This window comes from Nylanderia fulva, unplaced genomic scaffold (assembly GCF_048542155.1).
Source record: "Nylanderia fulva isolate GAGA-0341 unplaced genomic scaffold, ASM4854215v1 Scaffold8, whole genome shotgun sequence".
NCBI classification, from domain to species: domain Eukaryota; kingdom Metazoa; phylum Arthropoda; class Insecta; order Hymenoptera; family Formicidae; genus Nylanderia; species Nylanderia fulva.
Window position 1 is genome coordinate 5,374,393 of NW_028190916.1, and position 24,123 is coordinate 5,398,515.

Genomic DNA, 24,123 nt, shown 5'->3' on the forward strand with positions numbered 1-24,123 from the left:
ATTTTCGAGTATCTAGTACAGAGTATAATATCGAAATTATATATTTCCGCTGATCTTTAATAAAAACGCGAAATGTTAATTAAAAATATTTTAAATATTTGTTCAAAAAGATAATAACGACGTGACTTTTTTCTCGATATTTCACGATAGATGAGTTTCTTTTTCGAAATAAGATTGCTGAGCTGTTTTGCCCTCGTCATCCCCGCACCACTTTTCTTATTGCTGGCATTAAATACATTTCTGACGCGCAAGAAGGGTGGCTTGGCTCAACGTAAATATTTGTTTTCCGAAGCTGTACGAACAGACTCCTCCACCTTGCGTTCCTGCAAACATGGAAGAAGCTATCTTCGCGAAGTATCTTCCGCCTCATTGCCAAACTGATATCTCTAACCCAGTTTTTTTTATCCAAGGGTTAAATATTAACATTACGGCAAAAATTATTCTTAACATAAAATTCTGTTACGAAATCTGAATAAATTTTAAACACAAAGTAAGTACTTTAAACGAAACGTTAATAATACATGAAGGAATACACGTTTTTAATCATCGTTTAACGAATATTGAGCAATCGATATTTTAATAAGGATTTTAAACGTGTCAAGAGTTTATAATTAATAAAACCTTGTAAATACTTTAATCCCGATGTCGTGAAGATTCTGTTCAAACATGAACACTTAAAACGATCGAAAATTCAGAGGACGAGATGCAGTCTCTCAAGATTCTCTTTTTTCTCTCCAACCGCAACATGACACTTGCGGTAAGTTATCGCCGGTAACGAAATTTGAGAGGCAACGACTCGTATTAACTCGTTAATTATCTCTACCTACGGTCTTATCCTATCTCTCTCTCTCTCTCTCTCTCTCTCTCTCTCTCTCTCTCTCTCTCTCTCTCTCTCTCTCTCTCTCTCTCTCTCCCTTATTCCGGTTCTTCCTCGCCATCCGTCTCTTTGCTTCCAACCTCTCTTTGACTCGTGTCACTCTCTGCCTCCATTTAGAGCAAAGGGACGGTCCGCCTACTAAATTCCTCTCCCTTACTCTCGGGCCCATTTACCACTTAATTACCAAACTTTTGTCGCTAATCCGATACCCGTTTCTCGCGCAACTCGTTCTCTCGCCATCTCCAGCTCCTTTGACTTTTCCTTCTATGATTACGTGATTTCCACTTACTAATGTCTCTGACAGATCTTCCTGTCATTTTGTATAAGTGAGAAGAAAAAACGTCGCGACATGATACGAAATGTTTGCATTTTCACTCGAAAAATCTTTGTAAAAAAAAAAAAAAACGTCGTTATTTGTCGCGTACATATTTTTATTGGCACTCGATAATAAATTTTATATAATCATCGTAACATACGCGTCGATTTATTTCTACGCGCGGCGCGTTTTCACGAGTAGCTATCAAGGGCCAGTTTCAGCCCCATCGAGAAAGAGAGTTGCTCGCAACTGCGCTCGCGACCCTGCTGTTTCCATTAAACTTCACGTTTCCGGAACTCCATTAAAGTGAAAATCAGACCGCCTAATGTAATGCCCATTTCGTACAACAACGTTCCTATTATCGCCCCAAAGTGTCCGGTTTTGCGAAATCGAGGACGTTTGTTTACGCCACTTGACTGCTTGAGAGAGCTTTGAACAACGATGGGACGACTTAAGTAGAGAAATTAAAATTAGCGAATGAATTATAAATTGTTGCGAAATACGCGTGGCAACTCGGTAATCAACAATTTAACAACTTTCTTAATGCATTTTTATTTGTGTAATATATTTGTACGTGCACGTAAAAAGATCCTGCGATAATGATATAATGGAATGAAACCGAGAATAATCCAATCGATAATCAATAGAGAAGAAAGAAGAGGAATAAAGTCCGGGGTATAAATGTTTTAAAATAGCAAATGAACTTAGCGTGCTATCTGCAATAAAAATTTATTTTATTATGTATAACATATTCGCGAAATTAAATTTGGAGCGCGGAAATTGGGACGTGTATGTATATACGCTGGCATTTGTGCAAAGAGACTAATAATAAGATGTCTAGTTCTCAAATAGAAAGAAGGAAATTATTGAGATAAAAAAAGAAAATTTAATTAAAAAAATAACAATACGTAAGTTTTAATTCGAAATTTTCTCGGGAAATGCTCATTTGCATTCTGAATTTATTCTTAATTATACCGGCCACAAAATAAAAAACACAAATTAAAATTAATTTCGTAAAAGCTCAGAATATGCGCACCTACCATTTTCAAATGATAAAAAATGCGCGAGTTTCTCTCACGTAATTATAAATTTAATTTATATCGGTTAATCGATTTTCATTTAATAATTTAAAAATATTTTTAATTAATCCAGGATTTCAAAGTTCTGTATGAAAGACTTTTTATATATGTTAGATAGGAAAATTGAATTATCTAATGATACTTCTTATACCTCTTAGCCTGTAGTCGCGCTGACGTCATCATTATGGATAATATTTACTTCTTAAACACAAGGTATCTACGGACGGAAACTGGTCAACGTTTGCAGATGGCTAATATTTATTTTAGCCGATTATCAATTGTTAATGTTGACGCGAACGTTTTGCACACAAACGACTAAAATATATTTATAATATTATATATATACCATATATATATATATATATATATATATATATATATATATATAATACACGCGATAGATGTTAATTATTCTTGAATATGGTTGTCCACATGGGAATAATTAGTGTTCCTCTTGAGGTTTACGCGCGGACATGCTAGAATATGAATCACTAGCTACGGATATGGATAAATTCAGGTCTACGGCTACGGTGCGCCAAATTGTGAAGCAAATTAGCTAAATCGATCCGAAAATAGTGTAGCGTCCTAAATTAATTTCAATGTTAGAAAATATATATATTAAAAAATATATACACATATTCGCATATTAGCGCGTAAATCGGGTTTTTAGCATTTTTTAACATTTACGCGATTAAGTATTAAATCAACTCAACTCAAATATCAGGAAACGCTCTTCCGATAAATGTTGGGTAATATCTAGATACATTTTGTGTATCTGAGTATATATTTTGTATTCGAGTTATATTTGATCTGTATCTAGATACAAAACATGATATCTGAATTGCCTTTTTCAGATACATTTTCATATATTTTTTTGAATAGCCCAATTCTTTAAATTTTTAAAAGATCAAGACTGCAAGTTATCAACATGTCGTCATCAACATCGGTTGAGCGATTATTAAGCATTGGTCAAATTTTAGTGCCATGGCGAAATAGTTTGAGTGACGATATCTTTGAGGCATTTTTCACGTGTTAAGACTAACGAATAAAATTGTAATATAAACAGAAATATTAATAAAGATAAAAGAATTATTCAATACATTTTGTGCATATTACCATTATTATAAAAATATAATTTAATTAAAATATAATTTAAAGTATCTGATATGAAGCTGAGACACTTTTAAAGTATCTGAGTCTCTGTATCCATATACATTTTAATTTGTGTATATATCTCGAGATACATTTGAAATGTATCTTACCCATCACCATCACTGCTTCCGATACAGCTTATTCTAATTCGCCTGGCTCAAAAATAGCATCCAAATTGCGGAATAGATAGAATCCAAATCTCCCCACGGGAGAAACACGTGATCGTGCTCTGGGGGCTGGTAACGCATGAATTACTATCGTCGAGTGCTGCAGATAAAGGGCTAGACTCGCGGCGACGAGCAGAATCGGCATGGAGCGGATTAGGCAGATTAAACAGATTAAGCCGAAGCAGCAGGGGGCCGTTTGCCTGCCTCTTGGCACAGGGGACCGTTCAACCTCGCGCCGCCGTATCAACGTCAACGCCCCAAACTTCGCGATAAGGAACCACCTCGGTAAAGTCGACGCGTGTGTATTATATACGTAATGTGTACGCTATATCCGAAATCTCGAATTTCACGCGAATTTCCCGATATCGTTGCATTCGATGCCATACTTCTCAATAATTCATGAATTTACAACGCGCTGTTATCGAAGTCATATCGTTCTGGCTTGCATATAAGCTTGTATATTTGTAAACGGTATAGTGAAGATTATATGAACGGTTTCCAGATTAATTATGAACGTTGTTTGTAAAATATAAATAATTATATTTTGTCATTTTGTCAGATAAAAAAATATGATGGCACCTTTTGCCCTATACAGTTGCGTCGAGTCATGTGAAGATTGTATGAATGGTTTCCAGATTAATTATATAAACTTTGTAAAATATCAATAATTATTTTGTCAGCGATAAAAAAAAATATGATGGCACCTTTTGCCCTACAGTTACGTCATCTCAAGGACGCTGGAAATTGGATTTCGGTTAGGGAAAAATGGCGGAATACATTGGCGTATCCTACAAAAATTCCAAGCACGCAATCGACGGAGCAAACATCAAGGGTGTACCTTCGAAAGTGCCGGCTACGTGTTTTCGTTCCTCCGCATGAAGGAAGCCGTGATTATTTTTCTGCTCGCGCTGTCGTGAGAATGTATACAAATGTGTAATATTCCGTATGCATCACGTGCAAGTTATTACCGGTACAGGGATTTACGTGGACAGAAGAAAGATGAACACGGGTTCTCTTCTCCGGTTATATATTATAATAAGATAACGATAAAATTTATAAGAGAGAAGAAAGAGATGGGAGAAGCGAACGCGTTGGATGATTCAAATAATACTTCCTTTTAAAAAGAAAAAAAAATAGATGCAAAGGAATAACGATAAAAGCTCCGAATATCTCTGTTACTTTGGGGGATACTATGGAAACAGTTTTATTTTTCAACAAACGAAAGTTTATTGCGGAAGAGAAAAGTATATGATATCGACTTTTGTAAAAGATAGAACTCGTCGCGAATCTAATTCACTCGCACAAAATCGAACGCGAAGAAGAAGAGTCGACCGATGAAGTTACCTTCCTCCTCGTTCATCTCATCTGTTTCAAACTACCGGCGAAAACGCAAGAATTTATAACTGGTGACACGTCGTAAGTCTTTTCCCAAGACCGTGGAAATTTATTTTCCACGCTCGCGTTTTCGTGCGCAGGCGTTTCTGGCGTTTCGCACGCGGAGTTTCAGAAAGAAGTCACGCCGCGCGCGCGTTACTTAGGATAAACTTTCGCTGGTTCGATCGAGGCTATAGGTATATGTACGCCGCGCAGTTCAGAAAAGTATCGTATATATGTATACAAACGGATACCTGCGAATTGTGCGGAGTACTTTCGACCTCGTTCCCGAAGTAAGATGAGAACAAGACGAGAAGGTTGCGAAGCGTGACTGCACGATTTATATAAAATCGATAATGGAATAAACGATAGAATCGCGCGGATTCGAATTGAACAAATAAAACATACGAAATAAATATATAAAATTGCTGATTTTTCTAGCTTAAAACGGAACTGATAAAAGATAGAAAAGGTGTAAAACATTAAAGTATAATGTTACTTATCAACATACATATACACACACACTTTTAATAATGCACATAAAATGATTTGCTTCTAGAAAAAATGGATATTATTCCAGAATTATGAAATAAAGATAAATGTGGAAGAAAGAGAGATACAAATTATAAGTAAAGAAAAAGAAGAAAATGTAAATTTCTTAATTTTTCATAATCGGAATTAATAAATAATAAAAGAAGAAATATTCTTCCATTACATTACGCGTAATAGTAGTAAGAAAATTATCTTTACACCAAGATACTGAAACATATTTTATTCATATTTAAATTTCAACGGACTAGAAAGATGAGTTAGACGCGGATGATACTCTATCAGTTTCAAAGAAAATTAATTATTCATTGAAACTGATTAGTGCACGAGGCATAAATTTTTCTTGACAATAATTAATTAAAATCTAAATTCGAGATTTTATTTTAAAACTTTAATATCCCCTATAATATATTTTATTCATTAATCTTTATTTCATTTGATATAAGCTAATGTAAAATTCTAATCTATAAAATATTCTTCTCTCTTAATCTGTAAAATATCCAATAACACATTTTTGCTCTATATAAAATGTCATTAATAAACTCATAAGGATTAGCACGTTCTCGTGTTGTATCAATAACGAATTGCATTCATTAAATGGGAAACCGATCGGAAAATCGTTACCGCGGCGAAATAGCATCGTGCGTGCAACGCGATGGACCGCGATGGGAACTTTGACATTTCCATATCAACATTGTTTCCTGCAATTAACTCTTTCCACGCTGTTTATACTCGAGTCCAGCATGTACATACCTACGTACATACATGTCGTGTGAAATATTCGTCGATACATGTACATACATACAATATATACAATATATACAATATATATGTATATATATATATCGAGCACCCGAGCTATTTTCTAACGAAGCAAAAATTTATGGACTCTGCGGAATTTAGCGCTCTCTCAGTTTCATCGGCTTCGTTGAAACGCGCTCGTCGCTTACAACAGCTGCAACAACTTGACTTTAAAGCCGCCAGCGGAATCGGAATTGTAGCTTGCGGCGCACCGCGTGTTTTTTTCTTTTTTTTTTTTTTTAGTGTTTATCGACCGGCTGACACAGACGTCCAGCGCAAGACACGAGGACGTATTGCATTGTTGAACGTTCGTTCGGCGATAAAAAAAATAGCAACCCCGTCGCGCAGGCGCATCCCCATATTGTCGCCGATGCGCGAGCGAGAACGCTCCTCCATCGTCGATGACTCTCATTGTTGAAATACGCGAGGGACAGTGATAAACGAGCGCGATGAATACATTGCGACCTACCGCCTTTCGAGAGCTCGCTTCGCGGGTCGCGAGAAAAGAACGAGTTGAATACCGTGCATGTCGGAAAAATCCAACACGTTATTTATGATTTAATCCTACTTGTGGCGGAAACTAGGTCTCTTAGTTCCCTTTTATTTCGCTTTCACAAAAGTCGAAAATTGGATTCAGATATTTCCTCCCAAATTTTTTTCCTAAAAAATAGATTACTGCGCGCATTATTTTATATGTGTATATATTTATATTGTATTTTACTTTAAATACCACATGTACTGGTTATTCTTTCGACTCGCGATTTGTATTTGTAAAACTAACTTACGCGAGAGAGAAACCCGAGGATATTCAGGTTAAATGGGTTTCTAAGTAAATTTTTGTCTTTGCTTTGTTCAACTTCATTAATGACTGTTCCCCGAGTCACGCGACAGCGAAATTTTCTAGAGTCTGAGAAACTCCAGAGACAAAGTTACGGCTTAATCCGTTATCTCCGCGTAAATCAAAAATCTCATTAGCCATTGGTACAGATTCTACAACGGTTAAGAGAGGAAATATGCTTCACAATACTTTTTTCTCTTTACAAAAATCAACTCGATCTTGCGATTCTGTTCGTACAAGTTACACAAATCCCGAGATATTCTAACAATATTCTGATAAGTAGAGATCGCGAGATTGATGCGAAAGTTTAAAATCCTAAGCGGCAGTTTCGACATCAATAATCTCGGAAATCGAGTTTCAGGTCGCATTATCGAGCTTAGTATAGGATCATCCCTGCAACATCGCCCGATCGCGTGCAAAGTGTTATTGGAAATTACAATTTTGATTCAATACCCCGACCCGTTTACAAAATTCACCATTGTGTGATTTCGACAAAACGATCCTGAAGCGGATTAGCGATAATAACGCAACGCGATATTATTCTACCGAGGACGGGAGAGAGAGGAATTGTGGAGGGATAAATTCGTAGATTCGACCGATACGCGTGATATGATAAATGTATTAAAATCGGCCGCCGATAATTGCATCTATTAAACAAAGTGAAATTCAACGCATACGCGTATGTGCACCCTCTATAATATAATATATATGTTACATTAATCGCTGATATGTATAACATTTATAATTGCACTTTTCGTCTATTGTCGCGTTTATTATTACTAATGGTATTTCTAATGTATAATATGTATTCAGAAGAGAAAAGAGGTGTTGGAATTTTTAATATTTTGTTAAATATTCAAAAAGTATTTTTTACGTTAAATATGTACTTGACAGGATCAAGCAGATAAATCGCAATTCATATATTAACAAAAATAATATAATAGACGAATAAAAAATTTTAGCATTGAATAAATTAATCTCTCAGCATTCAAGTGTTTTTTTACTTCCTACCAAAATTCTAATTTTTAATCCATTCTGCGTCATTAACCTACTTTTGTATCTATTAATTAGCCATAATTTATAAAAACTTTATATTTGCTCATCGTTAAGTATCATCCAAATGCAATAATAGATTTTTCGTTAATCATGCACGATTGCTTGTTCGACAAATTGCAATTTACAAATCATTGCGGTGCCGATAAACCGGTAATAAATTATTGACAAACGTTATCGATGAACGACACCTTGCATATACGATTATCAATAGTGTGATGATCCTTTCGATGAGTGACATTTAAAAAATTCGATATATATGTATATAATTTCAATTTTAATCATTATTTCCAATTTTAATTTCGTGTAATTGTTTTAATAAAAAGTAAAAAAGATGAAACAAATAACGTACTGTAATTAGACTTGCTAGACTGAGAACTGTTGAAATTTAAACATGTTGAAATTTAAAACGGAATGCGGTTACATATAAATATATAGTACAGAATAAATAAAAAAAAACGGGCACAGTCGTATACACAAATTTGATGGCAAAGCGAATTGAAAGCATACGAGATACATATTTATTAAATTTTATTAATTTTTTTATCTTGAAAAATCAAAAATTTGTATAATAAATTAAAACATCTGTCAACCATAAGATTATTACGTGCATTACAGAATACGTGAGGTAAACTGCTATGCTTAAGAGGAATTCGTTGGTAACAACTCCGCAAACTCTCGAGCACACAGATGCATATTAAAAAAAAAGTATAAATTTCCGCGAGATACTCGTTATTGCGGTAGCTTGACCGTTACGTAATTCCAGACCGTATAAATCCGCAACGAAAGCAACGATTGCCGGATAAACTGATATTTCAGTAATTCGTGACGGCACGGAATGAAGCTTTATTAAATTACGCTAATTACGCTGACGCGTAATGGAAAGCTACATTATGGATAAGGAAACAACGTAGGTAAAATTTTCGAGTACACATTTCGAGTGCTGTGACACTCGAAGGAAACATTTAACGATGGCGATTAATCGAGGATAATTTATTCAAGGCGTGATGTAACAATTTAAAAGCTCAATTGTATAAGTATCCTACAATTATTTATTATGGATATATTTTTGTTGATTTTATCAAATAGTAAAATTTACTATATATATATATATATAGTAAATTTTACTATGTATATATTAATATTTTTATTGTGATAAATATTAATCAGAGAAACTCTTATAAGATTCTTCCAATACCATATTGTCGCACGTTTACCATAATTTTCAGAGCAAATTCTAAGAGAAAATTTTCTCTGTGTATTATTAAGATTTCAAAGCTGTTGATTAATATTTCATACTATTATATTTAATTATATTTTATTTTGTTATATAAAAGCTAAAATAAAATTTATAAACAATTTTTGTCTTCATTCTCAGAATATCATTTAGATTTGCATAAAAATAGAAAGCAAAAGGAGATAAATTTCATTAAAACGTGCATGATAAAAAAATTTTTTTTAAATATTATATATATGATAAATGAAAAAAAAAATGGAAAGACTCGAAAAACGAATCGACAGAATGATAAAATAAGGATACGTAACCTGTCGACAACACGAACTTTAACGTCGTTATTCAATTATGAGCTCGGCAAATTTATACATGGTGGTTTGGCACGCGCGCGCGCGTCAATCTGTAAATTTCCAGTCTTTCCCCTGCCTCCTTCATCCCCCTTCTTCTTGTTCGATTCGGTTTTCCAGTTTCCAATTTCACGAAATTCGTCGGCCGCCGCTGCAGTCGGCCGTTTCGTTCGGCCATATACCCGCCGCGTTGCAATTTGTCACGGTTCTCTAACCATCGGCGTATACTAACCAACGTGGTGGTTACGAGAAAAGCAGCCCTCGATCCCCGATGCGAACGCCGAACTCTATCCGCTCTTCTCGCCGCGCCGTTTCCCATTACCTCCCTTCGGCAAGTAAACGATGTAAAATTAGCGACAATTATTAAATTACAGTACCGGCCACCAGCTGCTAATTACCGCGGGCCCCACCGGTATTAACAGATTTTATGTCGGGCAAATCCGATTAATGGGAACTGTCGCGCAATCTATGCACACTAGTAATATAGCACGGGACGAAGCTCGTTTTCGCGCTAACGATTGGAATTTATCCTAATTGGCGATAACCGGAAATATAATTAAAAAAATATGTATAATTGTGTAACGACGAAAGTTCTTTTGAAACGTTATCACGAAAACTATCCGGTATAAATTAATTCTTGTCGAAATTGGGGAACTTGGATTACTCTATCATACTAATAATTAAAAATATTTTTATTTCTCGTTATTCGCTTATGATTTTTGATTCGTTATCATATGAGGATTAAATTTTTAAATATTTATATCACATCCAAAAGAATATGTTTAAACAAATATATTAATTTTATTTTTTAGTACTGATAATTTGCAATGCAAGTTGCGAGAGACTATACGATAATATAAACTATTTATAAATTAAGAAAGAAATTTACAGAAATTATTAACATACACACAGAGAGATAGCACAGGAGTAATATATCCTAATTGCAATTTATCCTAATTAGCGATAATTGGAATTATACTTATAAAAATATATATAATTATGTAACGACGAAAGTTCTTTTGAAACGTTATCACGAAAACTATCCGGTATAAATTAATTCTTGTCGAAATTGGAACTTGAATTACTCTATCATACTAATAATTAAAAATATTTTTATTTCTCGTTATACGCTTATGATTTTTGATTCGTTATCATATGAGGATTAAATTTTTAAATATTTATATCACATCCAAAAGAATATGTTTAAACAAATATATTAATTTTATTTTTAAAAATATTTTTATTTCTCGTTATACGCTTATGATTTTTGATTCGTTATCATATGAGGATTAAATTTTTAAATATTTATATCACATCCAAAAGAATATGTTTAAACAAATATATTAATTTTATTTTTTAGTACTAATAATTTGCAATGCGAGTTGTGAGAGACTATACGATAATATAAACTATTTATAAATTAAGAAAGAAATTTACAGAAATTATTAACATACACACAGAGAGATAGCACAGGAGTAATATATCCTAATTGCAATTTATCCTAATTAGCGATAATTGGAATTATACTTATAAAAATATATATAATTATGTAACGACGAAAGTTCTTTTGAAACGTTATCACGAAAACTATCCGGTATAAATTAATTCTTGTCGAAATTGGAACTTAGATTACTCTATTATACTGATAATTAAAAATATTTTTATTTCTTGTTATTCACTTATGATTTTTGATTCGTTATCATATGATGATTAAATTGTTAAAATATTTATATCACATCCAAAATAATATGTTTCAACAAATATATTAATTTTATTTTATTAATTTTTTTTAGTAAGTACTAATAATTTTCAATGCGAGTTGTGAGAGACGATAACCTAAACTATTTATAAATTAAAAAAGAAATTTACAGAAATGATAAACGTACACACAGAGAGATAGCACAGGAGCAATATGACAGAGAGTACAAATAGTTACAATTTTGTGTGGCATTCCATTAATCTATTTCAAGAATAGTTCATCAGCGCAGCCTCTTCACAGCCGGCGCTCTTATCACCATTTCTCTTTGCAGCACTATCCGTATGCGAGTGATACGCGTTTTCTCTCTTTATCTCTTTCTCTCTCCGCTGTTCTCTACAACCTAACCAAAACCACGAGGTGATATAGGAGTGGCTTTGCGGTGTTGCGCTTCTCTCTGCGGAATAGCGCGGAACATGCTCCGTCTTGCGCTATGCACATGCACGCGGATGCACGCAAAAAGGCCCCGAGCGCGAGCTGAATTACTGGTTGCGCGCGCGATCATATTCCGGCGATCGAATGCGGTAAAGCTAGAAAATATCGATCGGAATAACAATTTGGAAAAAGGAAAGCTCTCGAGGCGAAATGAAAATCCTTCGAGTCCGTTCCTCTCATCTCCGGGGATCTGATATTTTGGAATTTAATGTCACTCGAATGATTGCGGGATTAATTATTTGTACTTATATTGAATTATTAATACAGTTTAGCAATAAAAGCTTTGGTTATTTCCAACTCATTAATAATTCATCATTAGTATATAATCAATAAAAGCAATGTGTAATTGAGAGAAATGCTTGTCAATATATTTATTATAATTGTTATTGTTGTATAAAGTTCGATGAAAAAAGTGGGAAATTACTCGTTATCTTTAGAAGAACAATCAAGTGTAATATAGTGGTAAAACCAACATCTATTTGTGCATTCGCGTACTAAAAAAATTCTTTATTGTTGAATGACGTGTAAAAACATTCAATATCCGACAAATTCACATCTGCAATTATTCATTTTAATTTCAATTCATTATAAACTTTACATACGTAATAAATGTATGTAACGCGATTATACGTATCATTATCACGCGTCGCAAGCGTATTGCAATAATTTTAATCGATTTAAACATTTAATTATTTCGCGAATATCCAGTAATTATGATATTGGTACACTTATGTATTGTTTTCGTCATAATTACGTATTTATCACTACTATACTATTTTGAATAATGCATCGGCGATATTAATAACTCAACATTCATTGTGCTAAGCGATATAATTAAGAGCTCTAAGAGGTAGGGTTTATCGACCTAACCCTTTGGTTGTATGAGAAGGCATGCATGCGAGAACATTTTTTCACTATCCCATTACTTTGTGTTGCGATAATATTTTTAATACACTTTGCGAATATATTATAACAATATGCAAGAGAAAAGAAAAATATGAAAATATCATACAATATTATCATGAAGAAAAAAATTCGAGTTCTTTATACGCGCGTATTCATATTTCATTTTCATTACCGATATAATTATGCAAAGTTTTCAAAGTGCACATAAGAAACGCGTCAGAAAATATATTTCAATATTATTATCGTACACTTGATTACATAAATGAAGGAAAGTAAATTAGAAAATATTTTACGTTATATTAGACATATAACAGACAAATTATAAATTAATGTTAAATACACTGGGTGTACGAGGTTTAACGTAATGTAGGAGCACAAATAGAGAGAGTTAGCGGATCGAGAGGCAAGTATATCTGCTCATCTTCGCATAAAGTATTATATTACGGACGTACTTAGTATTAAAAATTAACGCGTCAGGAGTTCACAGCGCAAACTTTATCATTCCTAATTTTTTTTTTTTTCCACAAAAACTGATGAGTTGGTTTAAACTCCCTATCCGATTTTGCCCTACTTTGCTTTATTTAATTGAACATTTTCGTCGCGGTATTTCGTTATAAACCGAGATACGGGATCCATATATACATATATATAGTTTCGTCATCCTTGCTCTAAATAAACAAAAAGTGATAACGCCTCGGAATTACACCGACGCAAGTCGAGCCCGGATATGCAAACATCTATTCGCGTGCATGTGCGTGCAGCGCGTGCATTCACGGCAAGGACAGATATCGCTTGTCGGCAGACTGCGATATCCAGCGATGTGGCCAGCAACGTCGGGTAATTCAGAGAGAAATAGTAGACGCGCAGCAGCATCACCAACGGACCTCAGTAACCGCAGATTTACGAGCGTCACGCTGCTCGCCGCAACGTAAAATTAGAACGCTTCCGGAAATGCGTTCGACCCTTTCCCGAAACGTCACTCTCGAAATCCTTCCTCGCGTCGAGGGAAAACGACGATTTAACCAGGCGTCGTTCTAAATCAACCCTAACTTTCAGAGGCCGAATCGAAGTGTCCGCAAAAAAAAAAAAAAAAAAGGGACGAGGAAGAGAAATTGTATTTTTATTTCTCGCAACATTTTAATCGTTGATTATTAAATAATAATCTCGTTAATAATTGTATCTCGCATTAAGAGAGTTGCGAGATGTATTTAAAGCGCTCTTCTTCGCCGTGGTATTAACATCGAAAATGAGCCAAGTTTAAAAACAGATAATTACGAGCGGCACCTTTTCGTAGAAACTAATTATTAATACTCTCGTAAACAGAAGATTATGATGAACAAGTAAATAAAAGGTCGGGGGTGCCTATTCAAACAAGTTGTCGACGCTCAACGCAGCCCCTTTGAAAGCTCCTGGAGAAGCTTCAATCGTGATTCGTTAGTCTGTAACTACGTAAGAGACTGGCAGCGAGCGAAACATCGTTTCGCGGCGCGCGCGGCATCGGTAATTAATAATTTACATAATACATATTTACGCGAGGCGTTGCGCGCCGTAAGTCCGACAGCCCTCCCTGTTTCTCCGCGCCACCCGGTATAAGTCCGCGATACGGCGCGGCGCGCGGAAAGTTTACAGAATTAATTTACACCGGGCCGCTCTCACGAACAACGGTTACTGCGGATATTCCGCCCCGACGAGCCCTATGCTGTACTATATGCAACGGGGCGTCCCGCGCTGTTCTCTCCTGCCATGAATGAATGACGAGATGATCCCCGACACGACATATACAGCGAGCCGAGGGTGAGCACCTGCGCTTCGTCCGCCGAGTTTACAGGGTCATTCTGTAAGTAGTGGTAGCACTTCGAAAGCCGACCGACGTTAAGGTGCCTTTTCATACGCAACATACGCTGCAGCAGTCGCATGATCCAAATTTATTAGACCATATTTCTTTCTTCTCTTATTATTTCTAAATTAAAAGTACAATTTTTGCTTTTATATTTTTATACACTGAGGAAATTTTCTCTTAGAATTTTGAATTTTAGAACCCTAAAAATCACGGTAATCGTGGGACAGTATGGTGTTGGAAGAATTTTATAAGGGTTTCTCTAATTAATATTTACTACACTAAAATATATTAATATCTATACATAGTAAAATTTGCTATGTACATATTAATATTTTTATTGTGGTAAATATTAATCGGAGAAATTCTTATAAAATTCTTCCAATATCGTATTGTTCCAATTAACATGATTTTCAGGGTAAAATCTAAGAGAAAATTCTCTCCGTGTACTAATCTATTTTATTCTTAAAATCTATTATTTAACTAATATTATAATAATAATAATTAGAATCAACTAGTTGCGTGTTCTTCTGCTTTGCTGCCTTTGCTGTTCGTTCAATTGAACTTCACCAATAATAAATACTGCACACGAAATGGTACCTTTACTCGGCTGACTCGCAGATGCTCTGTATTTTCGCTCTCTCTCTCGATTGACGGATTCAAAAATTGGAAAGTACCTATCTCTATAAGCAGATCTTAACCGAATATGCATTAACGCGCAAATCATCATCCAATGTTGACAGTTTATGATGGATCGTCTCGTTAAAAGAGAACAATGTAATCGAAATGCGTTTAACCCACTCGTAGCCTTCCATTGAACGTGGACGTAATTTTTTTTTTTTTTTTTTTTTTTTTTTTAAGCGATTGGTTTAATATAACGCTGCGCAGGAAGAATGTCAATTTGGAAATGTAATATTCAATGATGAAAATCGTTAATCTTTATCAAATCAAAGTGATCGATCAAATCATTCTTGTTTTTTTTTCATTTCGTTCTGTCCGATTAATTTATAGAAAATTGAATGAAACCTAATTGAATAAAATTTAATTGACATTCACGCGAAAGAAACGCCAGGAATAAAAGTAGACTAATACTAATGAGTACATATTGTCGGATAATTTGATAAACGTCAAGCGAACCAATGCAAAGTAGCGAGTGAATCTTGCATGAAGATACATTCGATTTTTCACGGTAATGCCAATAAATACAGAAGAAGTATTAATAAATCTCGTTGTACTAAAGAATTTAAGCAAAACTTTATAATTTATTTTAAATAATACTCAATTAATAGTAGAGCAGCAATTAAATACATATATCGAAACGTAATATTTACTTTTGTTAGAAAGATGTAAGATATTTCATATAACGAGTGTCACAATTAATAACAAATTATTAACGTTTCTTACTTCCGTCAGAGAAGTATCTATTTCGATGACTTTTTTTTTACCCTCTCATTTCTTGTTTTTTCCGCTATAGTCTTTTCACCTTGCTACGTCTTTTTCCTTCTTCATTTCTCTTCCTTCGTTTCTCGTATATCTCTTTCTTTTCTTTTCTTTTTTTTATTTATTTTCTTTCGGTCTCAAAGAGGTCCCTGGTATCAAGGGTCGCTTAGTTACGACATTTCGCTGCGCCGTACTAATGAAAATCGTCGCGAGCGTTTGCACGGAGGGGTCGATGGTCGTGTTCCAACGGAGCTCAGTGTCACAGTTAACTTTATCAGAACCGTTTTTGGGGAAAAACGACCCGGCGTACCAGTTTTATTGGCTCGACACAAACACGAAAGAGAAAAAGAGAGAGAGAGAGAGAGAGCGCTTGCGCACGATACACCGCGTCAATTAAATCGGACGAACCGTGCAACCGAACTGCATTTCCGATAAACGACTGACTGAGCGAGACTTTTCGAATTTTAATACGAAGTCTCACAAACGAAAGATCTAATTCACACGAAATTTCACGATATCTGTTTTGATTGCGCGCGGATCTAGGGAGAAACGCTTCATGGGATGATAATAATACAGTCGTCGGATTACCCTGGAGATCCTGCGTCGAAATGTGTCTCAGGGTACTTTAATAATAATCTGGATTATTTCATATTACAACATCCTTCGCATATTGAAAGAGCCTCGGATTATACGATGTTTTATGCACAGAAACGTTGGAAAAACGTGCAAATTCGCATATTCGATAAGTACGCAATGGTAAATATTTTGCTGTTGAAAAATCGCGTATGTGAAAAAAAAAGCGTAACATTATTACGTTTTATCATAAACAATAAAAAATATTATTTTAATTTATTATATTTATTATATTTCATTAAAAAAAAAAAAAAAATTATTTCTAAGTTAATTTATTATATTATCGAAATTGTTTTATTTACACAAATGTATCTGTATATCCGCATACGTCCGTAGAAGAGAGTATAAAATACCAGAGGCGAGGGAATTCTTGTTTAAAAATGCTTGATGAATATTATGTATTTCATAAGATTAACATCGGTCGGGGCAGCGTTTTCAGGTCGCATGATTCAGCGTAATTACATATTCCCAGTATGACTGTACGATGACGTGATGTCTAAACCCGGTGCAATAGAACTTTGCGCAGTTACCCGAGATCTGAGACGAGGAGACGAGCCAGGGAGACGAAGTCATGGCTCACCCAGGGAGTTATGGCACTGTTTGCGAAGTAATAACGCCTCTAACTCAAATGCTATTCTATGGTTACAAACGTTGCCTGACATGTGCCCAAATTATCGGTATACATTTCGCAGAGACGCAGGTGTATTTATAATACATGGAAATATAATATTATATAATACATTCTACTTTTAATTTAACAATGAAAAGTAATTAAAGAGAGAGAGAGATGATTACAGATCTCGCGAAAATCTCATTTAGAGTAGTGATAAAAGCTCTTTACTAATGTCCATTAATATATTTAATGTTCTGGAATAATATCACTCTTTAAACACTTGCACGCACAAATAGAACAAAAAGTACATACTGAATTAAATGAAGCAAATTAAATTAAGGAACCAAGTGATAAAAATATGAAATAATTGAATAAGATTGAAATGAATGCGCAAAAATGTTGAATGATTAAAAACAGATTAATGGGGTCGAAATTATTGAACAAAGACAAAGATAATTATAGAACAATTCATAAAATATATAAATCTATTGAAATAAAATTTCACTGAAATACAGATCACCTTTATTTTACTAAAAAGATCCATATTTAGCACGATTCGCTGTAATAAAATTCTGATGTTGTCTGAGGGCAGTGGGAGAACATCAAAAATACATTTCCTAAAATATGCAGTTTGACATAGTTTGCGAAAAATGATATCAAGGATCGCGTATACGAATATAATGAATTCCGAAATAAATAGGACGATTTTCCATAGGATTTTCGTTCCTGCGAAAAAGAGAGACAAAGGGAATCGATTGCGATACACCAGGATTATCCCGACGATGAGCCAAAAACTGATCGCGCAAATTTATGAGAGTTGTTCGAGTTTATCGGGTAAATAGCGAGCGAGCTCTTCTCTCTCTTTCTCTCTTGTCGTCGTATCCGCTTCTGCGCGATCCTTTACGCGTGTCGCACGCACGTGTGTGTATGTGTGTGTATGAGTTGTAGATTAGGTTTCGGGCGACATGGGGCGCTAATGAACGGCCGGGTGTCGTTTGCACGCGAGGGAGACCCCAGAGAAAATTTTCAAATTTGTGTTTACGTCCCCGCCCATTCCAACCCTTGTCGCGCCCTCCCTCTCGGTCTGCTCATCGCTTCGTGACTCCCTCGTTCACGAGCCTGCGACATTCGACTCCGCGGCAAATGAACGCGCAAATATACCCCACGTAAATAGCGCCGAGATTTATCTCACGACGCCCTGTCCCTCGCCATTCTCCCTACCTACAGTTTCTGCACTCATTTTATCAACCCTCTCGCGCATGTACTATATTAAACTGTCTCGTGTATTTACTATTTCTTCATTTCATTTTGTATTGTTTGTCAATCTTTTCTTGTATACTGAAAAAAATTATTAAATTAATGAATATTTATTTCAATGCTGCCTTATAAATCATGTATTTGAAACAAATTAATATTTATGTCTGTTTTGAAAAAGATTCTCTTATATCGAATAAATTTTTTTTTTTCACATCAGATCAATATTATTAATAAATTTTTTTAGGATGTATATAGGTAGATATCTGTTATGCTTATATATCTGTTCATCCGATAATATCGCGATTGGAATATTTTTCGCATTTCGAAAACGCGTGTTTCTCCTATACGTTCTATTACTCCTGTGATCGTGATCACCCTTCTCTTTTCGCACCACCATCCCCGTCTTTCTCTCGTCCTCTCACTCTATCTACATTTTCCGCACAGCTTCGAAATCACCTTGCGAGTTAGTTTCCCAGAGTGCACTTTCCCTCTGCGTATATTCGACGCTTCGAAATGCACGGACGTCGAGTTCGCGGAAATCGCGCGAGGTTGAGAGATGTAACTTTGACTGTCGTTACGATTTCAATTCTACGCTTCGAACCATCGCGAATCGTCCGCCGACTGCGGACGGGTTCATGATGGAAGCGACGTGCGGATATAAGCGCGAATGGGTGCCGCGAACGAAATAACTCTACAAGTGAAGAGATTCTATTACCGGAAATACGACGAGTTGAAATTTTCGCGCTGCGTATTGCAAAGTCGTGATAAATTCCAGATAAAACCTGCGGTTATCATGTGAAAGAAAAAAGAAAAGAGTTGTGAAATTATTCGACAATAAATAATTAATATACATACGCACGGAGAGAATTTTCTCTTAGAATTTATCCTGAAAAATCATGGTAATCATGGACAATATGATATTGGAAGAATTTTTAATATGAATTTCTCTGATTAATACTTATAAAATAAAAAATATTAATATGTACATAGTAAATTTTATAGTATGTACATAGTAAAATTTATCGAACATATTTTATATTTTATTGTGATAGATATTACTATTTTATTTTTATTGTGGTAAATATTAATCAGAGAAATTCTTTTAAAATTCTTCCAATACCATATTGTCCATGATTACCATAATTTTCACGGTAAATTCTAAGAGAAAATTCTCTCTGTGTACTTGATAATTATTAATGAGTCAATTATTAATAATCTTGCATTAATGTGAAATACAAAAAATATAAAATAAAAATGAAGAACCTGCAAATTGTAACGGAGAAAATGAAGCGAGTAGAAAGAAGACTTTATCTTTTCTTCATCTCGTTAAGTACATCGCGACGCGTTTATTTAATATCTTATAAAAGTGAGCAAAAAACGCGCGCGTTTACACAATTCTCATGGATAGTTAATGGAAGAGCGTAACGCTCGCTGCAAGCTCTTTATCTCGTACGGTAACATTTGATTTATGCGCGCGAGAGCGATGGTGCGAGAGCGTTACAAGACGCGAGAGCGTGCATTTCTTTACAGTTATAGCGGCACTTTGTTACAGCGGCAACGCACGCGAGTTCTACATAGTTGTGTGCCAAGTTGATTAATACCCCGGACGATAACAAACAACTCCACGTACGTTCTCGCGCATCGGCATTAATAAAAATAATTAAAGACCGGCGAATATTTTATAAGAGTACTAAATGTCTATGGTAGCGTGCATGTATTAAGCGCGAAAAATGTTGTTCAATTAATAAACTTTAATAATTAAACCACCAATGTGGGACACGTTAGCATATATGCGACCAGCTTTTCATATCAGCTTGCTTTTTCCTAATTCTAATACAATAATCCCGTATTTGAAAGATAGAGCCGATTAAAAATATCTGGAAATTTTGTTAGTTGCAATTGAATGAGATTTGTAAATTAAAGTCGCAGTTAAATCCTATCAGATTCAGTCTTGAACAATTTAATTTTAGGATATTAGAACTGATGCGCTCATTAAAATATATTTATTTCGATAGAACGGATTTAACTAGTTCTCTGGGATTATGCAATATATATTCTCAGCTTTCTATATCAAAGATGACGATTAAATTCTACTTTCGATTCAACCATAGCTCTGATCAAATCGGTCATTCGGGAACAAAAAGGTTTCCTATTCGGACAGAAAGCGATGATCGCGTTTCATACGATAAAAAGGATTCATGCAAAAACGGGAATAGCATAAAAGCGATACAGGCATAAAGTTACGCACTAATACATAGCTCAAGCCACCCGTTACATCGACCTCGATATTACCTCGGTAGTGCAATGTATGCCCAGGGTAATTTTCTCGGTTATACGCGAACGGGTTTGTTTTGGCTGGTAATATCGCCCCTCTGCGCCCGCGAGCACTTTTTCGACACAAAATTTTCCATCTCTCTCTCAACTACCAGCCGCAGTTTTTGTTCACGTCCCTCTTCGACGACAGAGAGACAACACACACGACGGAGACAACACACCCGTTGAAAAATGTATCCACCATGGGATCGAACCCCCTGTCCCTGAAAAACCACTAACCTTCCGACGAAAAAGTTATTACGCAGACAAAACACGTTGCCAGGTGGAGTTTATTCCGCTGAACCTCCTCCTGGACTATGCTCGATGGGAAGTTTTTTTTTTATTTCATAAACGCCGCTTTCGACGTAGTGCGCATTCTCGAAAAAAAAAAAAAAAGAAACAGTGACAAAAATCGAAATATCCGCGTGAAACTATGTGACAGGTTTAAAGAAATGCTTCGTGCAAACTATATGAGCGATCGTTCTGTCTAGATTTATTTTCACGCTCGTATAAAGTATAATATAATCAGTTTCTTTTCCACGAAATGAATTATTTCTAATCGCGGAGTTATTAAATAAATTATGTATAAATACACACATAAATTCAAATCGCGTTACTTATTCTAGTATATCTCGTTTTATTAGCACAACTTTCTTTGTATAAAAAAAATTTATCGAATTATCGGTTTTCCGTACGATCTCACGACAAAAACAGACTTGTCATTCGCAGGATTAATCTGCTTTAATGGAGCGACTCTGGCAATATTATTTCTGCATTTTACTGCTCGCGAGAGATCGAGTTATTTTCTCCAAATGATGGCAACTCGTTGTGATATTGCCAACCTTTTCAATTAGATCTGCAAATCCTCTTCGAATTTCACCGACCGACTTACCGCCGATTTTGTCGGGTCATAAACGTTTCGACAATTGCATCAAGCTTATGCGGACGCTAATCAATGCTAATTGCTCTGACAGTGTCATTCTTCATTACGTAAAAGGTTGAAAAACAAAAGTGAAAAAAGACAGAACGCAAAGAGAAAAAACTGCTATCTTTTTATAAATATGAATAATATTTTTTCTGTCTTAAGAGACATCTAGCAATAATTACGACTAAAATTAGTATAAAATCAGTGAACTCACGCTTTTACACTTGTTAAATAATACCTACGTTTACTACAATATAAACGTGCTACTATAATATAAACCACTGAAACAAAACAATGATACAAATTATATTTTCCACACTTTAGAAAAACAAAAGTTTGTGAAAGTACTTTATATAAAATATGTTTGCAGATATTTTATTACAGCGTACTCTTTGTGAAAGAGAAAAAGTGTAAATTTATGTTACGCCAGAAAATAATTAACCCTTTGTTCCCAGCGGGTCGTCAGCGGCAACTCGACGAATTTTTCGTCCTTATGTAAGGACTCGCAATGACAAGTCTTAACTCGGTAGAAAATTCATTTCAAACATTGTCAAAAAGAGAAGTAATTTTAATGTAGTATCATATGATATATAATATTGCAAAAATAATGATGAAAAATGTATCGTGAAGAATTAATTATTTTAAAATTAACATCGAAAGTTATATTCTTTAATACTATATCCCAGCTTCAAGTGAATAAACAGACCGAAGTTCATTACAGATACTATCAAATAACCGATGATTCGGTACGCGGATTTTATACAAAATAATGAGTGACATTTTTCGTTATCTGATGAGTGATTAGAATATGCTTCAGTTGTATTGCACTTAGCAACAGTAATAATCTCGACGCTCAATATTCTCGAAGGGGACGTACGCGTTATCGTCGATTAATTGCAAACCACGTAGAGGTTTCGAGGGGCTATTAATTGGACTGTTATTAATTCAACATGTACCCCGCGAGTTTCCTTCCGGATTCTCGATATGAGATCGCGGATCGTAGTTAGTATCGCAATTGGTTTTGCAGTTAGCAACCGATTATAATTACATATTAATTAGTTATATATATTATATATATATATATATATATATATATATATTAATCAGGATATTAATACACATATATATTAATGGCACAAATACACACTTATGTGATTATATAATTTTTACGCAAACATCATTGTTCTGTTGTCCTATCAATACTTTCTTCGTACATTTCTTATTTGACAATGAGAAATGAATTTACGAAGAAGTTTAATTGGCGGAAATATTGTATTTTGTATTACAATATCTGATTCCAGGCAGAGAAAACTAGAATTTAAAATCAAGTGAAATTAAATGAAATGGAAATTTATTGTTTCATTATTTTGTCCTTTAAGAAAGAATATTTCTATATGCGTCAATTATTTTATTTCCTACAAATCAATTGTTGAGATACGATATACCTCAACAAGGAAATACTTTTATATTAAAAAAGATTTCTAAAAATTGTATTTGCCATTGTGTGTTACTATTAACATTTCAGGGATACATAATTAGCCACGTGTTACGTTGAGAAATATTTACCTGGACTACACTTACAATTAGTTTACATCTACCTATTGATTTAGCTCTTCGTCCCGAGTAGAATCAACTCTACTATCGTGAGGGATTTTACGAAATGATTACCGAAACACGATTAGAGAGAAGCTGTCGCTCGACACGCGACATTTAATTAGACAATAATTAACGCTTGCTCCAATTTCAAAGTCCTGCTCGGTAAACAGAAGTTGCTAAAAGATACTCGTTGAAACAATAATATCCACAACTGTGTAATGAAGATATAATACAAAAGAAAAATTTGTACTTTTGATTCTTTATCTTTTCATCCGACTATTCTATACATATTTTTATAAAAAACTTTATGCAGAGTTTTTTTTAATTTTATAAATATTATTGTTCCTACAACATTCAATATAATTGATTTATCTACTAAATAAAGTATGTCGAATAATTAAAATGAGTACCACTCGTGAAAGTAAGGCAATTAGTTCAGCTTTATTATCTAGCATTATAATCCAGAAAGCGAGCTGCTTAAAATAATCAAAGCACTACTGAAAGTTTGATCATAATAGCAGTAATTATGAATTCTTTTTGGTGCTATTCGTTCCGATAATATAAGCGGTATATTCGTCATTTTTATTTATGATTGCGGCTTTTACAGCTTTTATTAACCAAAAGA

The 24,123-nt window shown here is 34.6% G+C and overlaps 1 protein-coding gene and 1 long non-coding RNA gene across 2 annotated transcripts in view; one reads left to right on the top strand and one right to left on the bottom strand.

Moving 5' to 3' along the window:
• The window catches only part of LOC114938543 (uncharacterized), a 247,020-nt gene that overhangs the window by 187,165 nt on the left and 35,732 nt on the right, over positions 1–24,123 (bottom strand). The window lies entirely within an intron of this gene.
• The window catches only part of LOC114938070 (spondin-1), a 188,429-nt gene that overhangs the window by 144,836 nt on the left and 19,470 nt on the right, over positions 1–24,123 (top strand).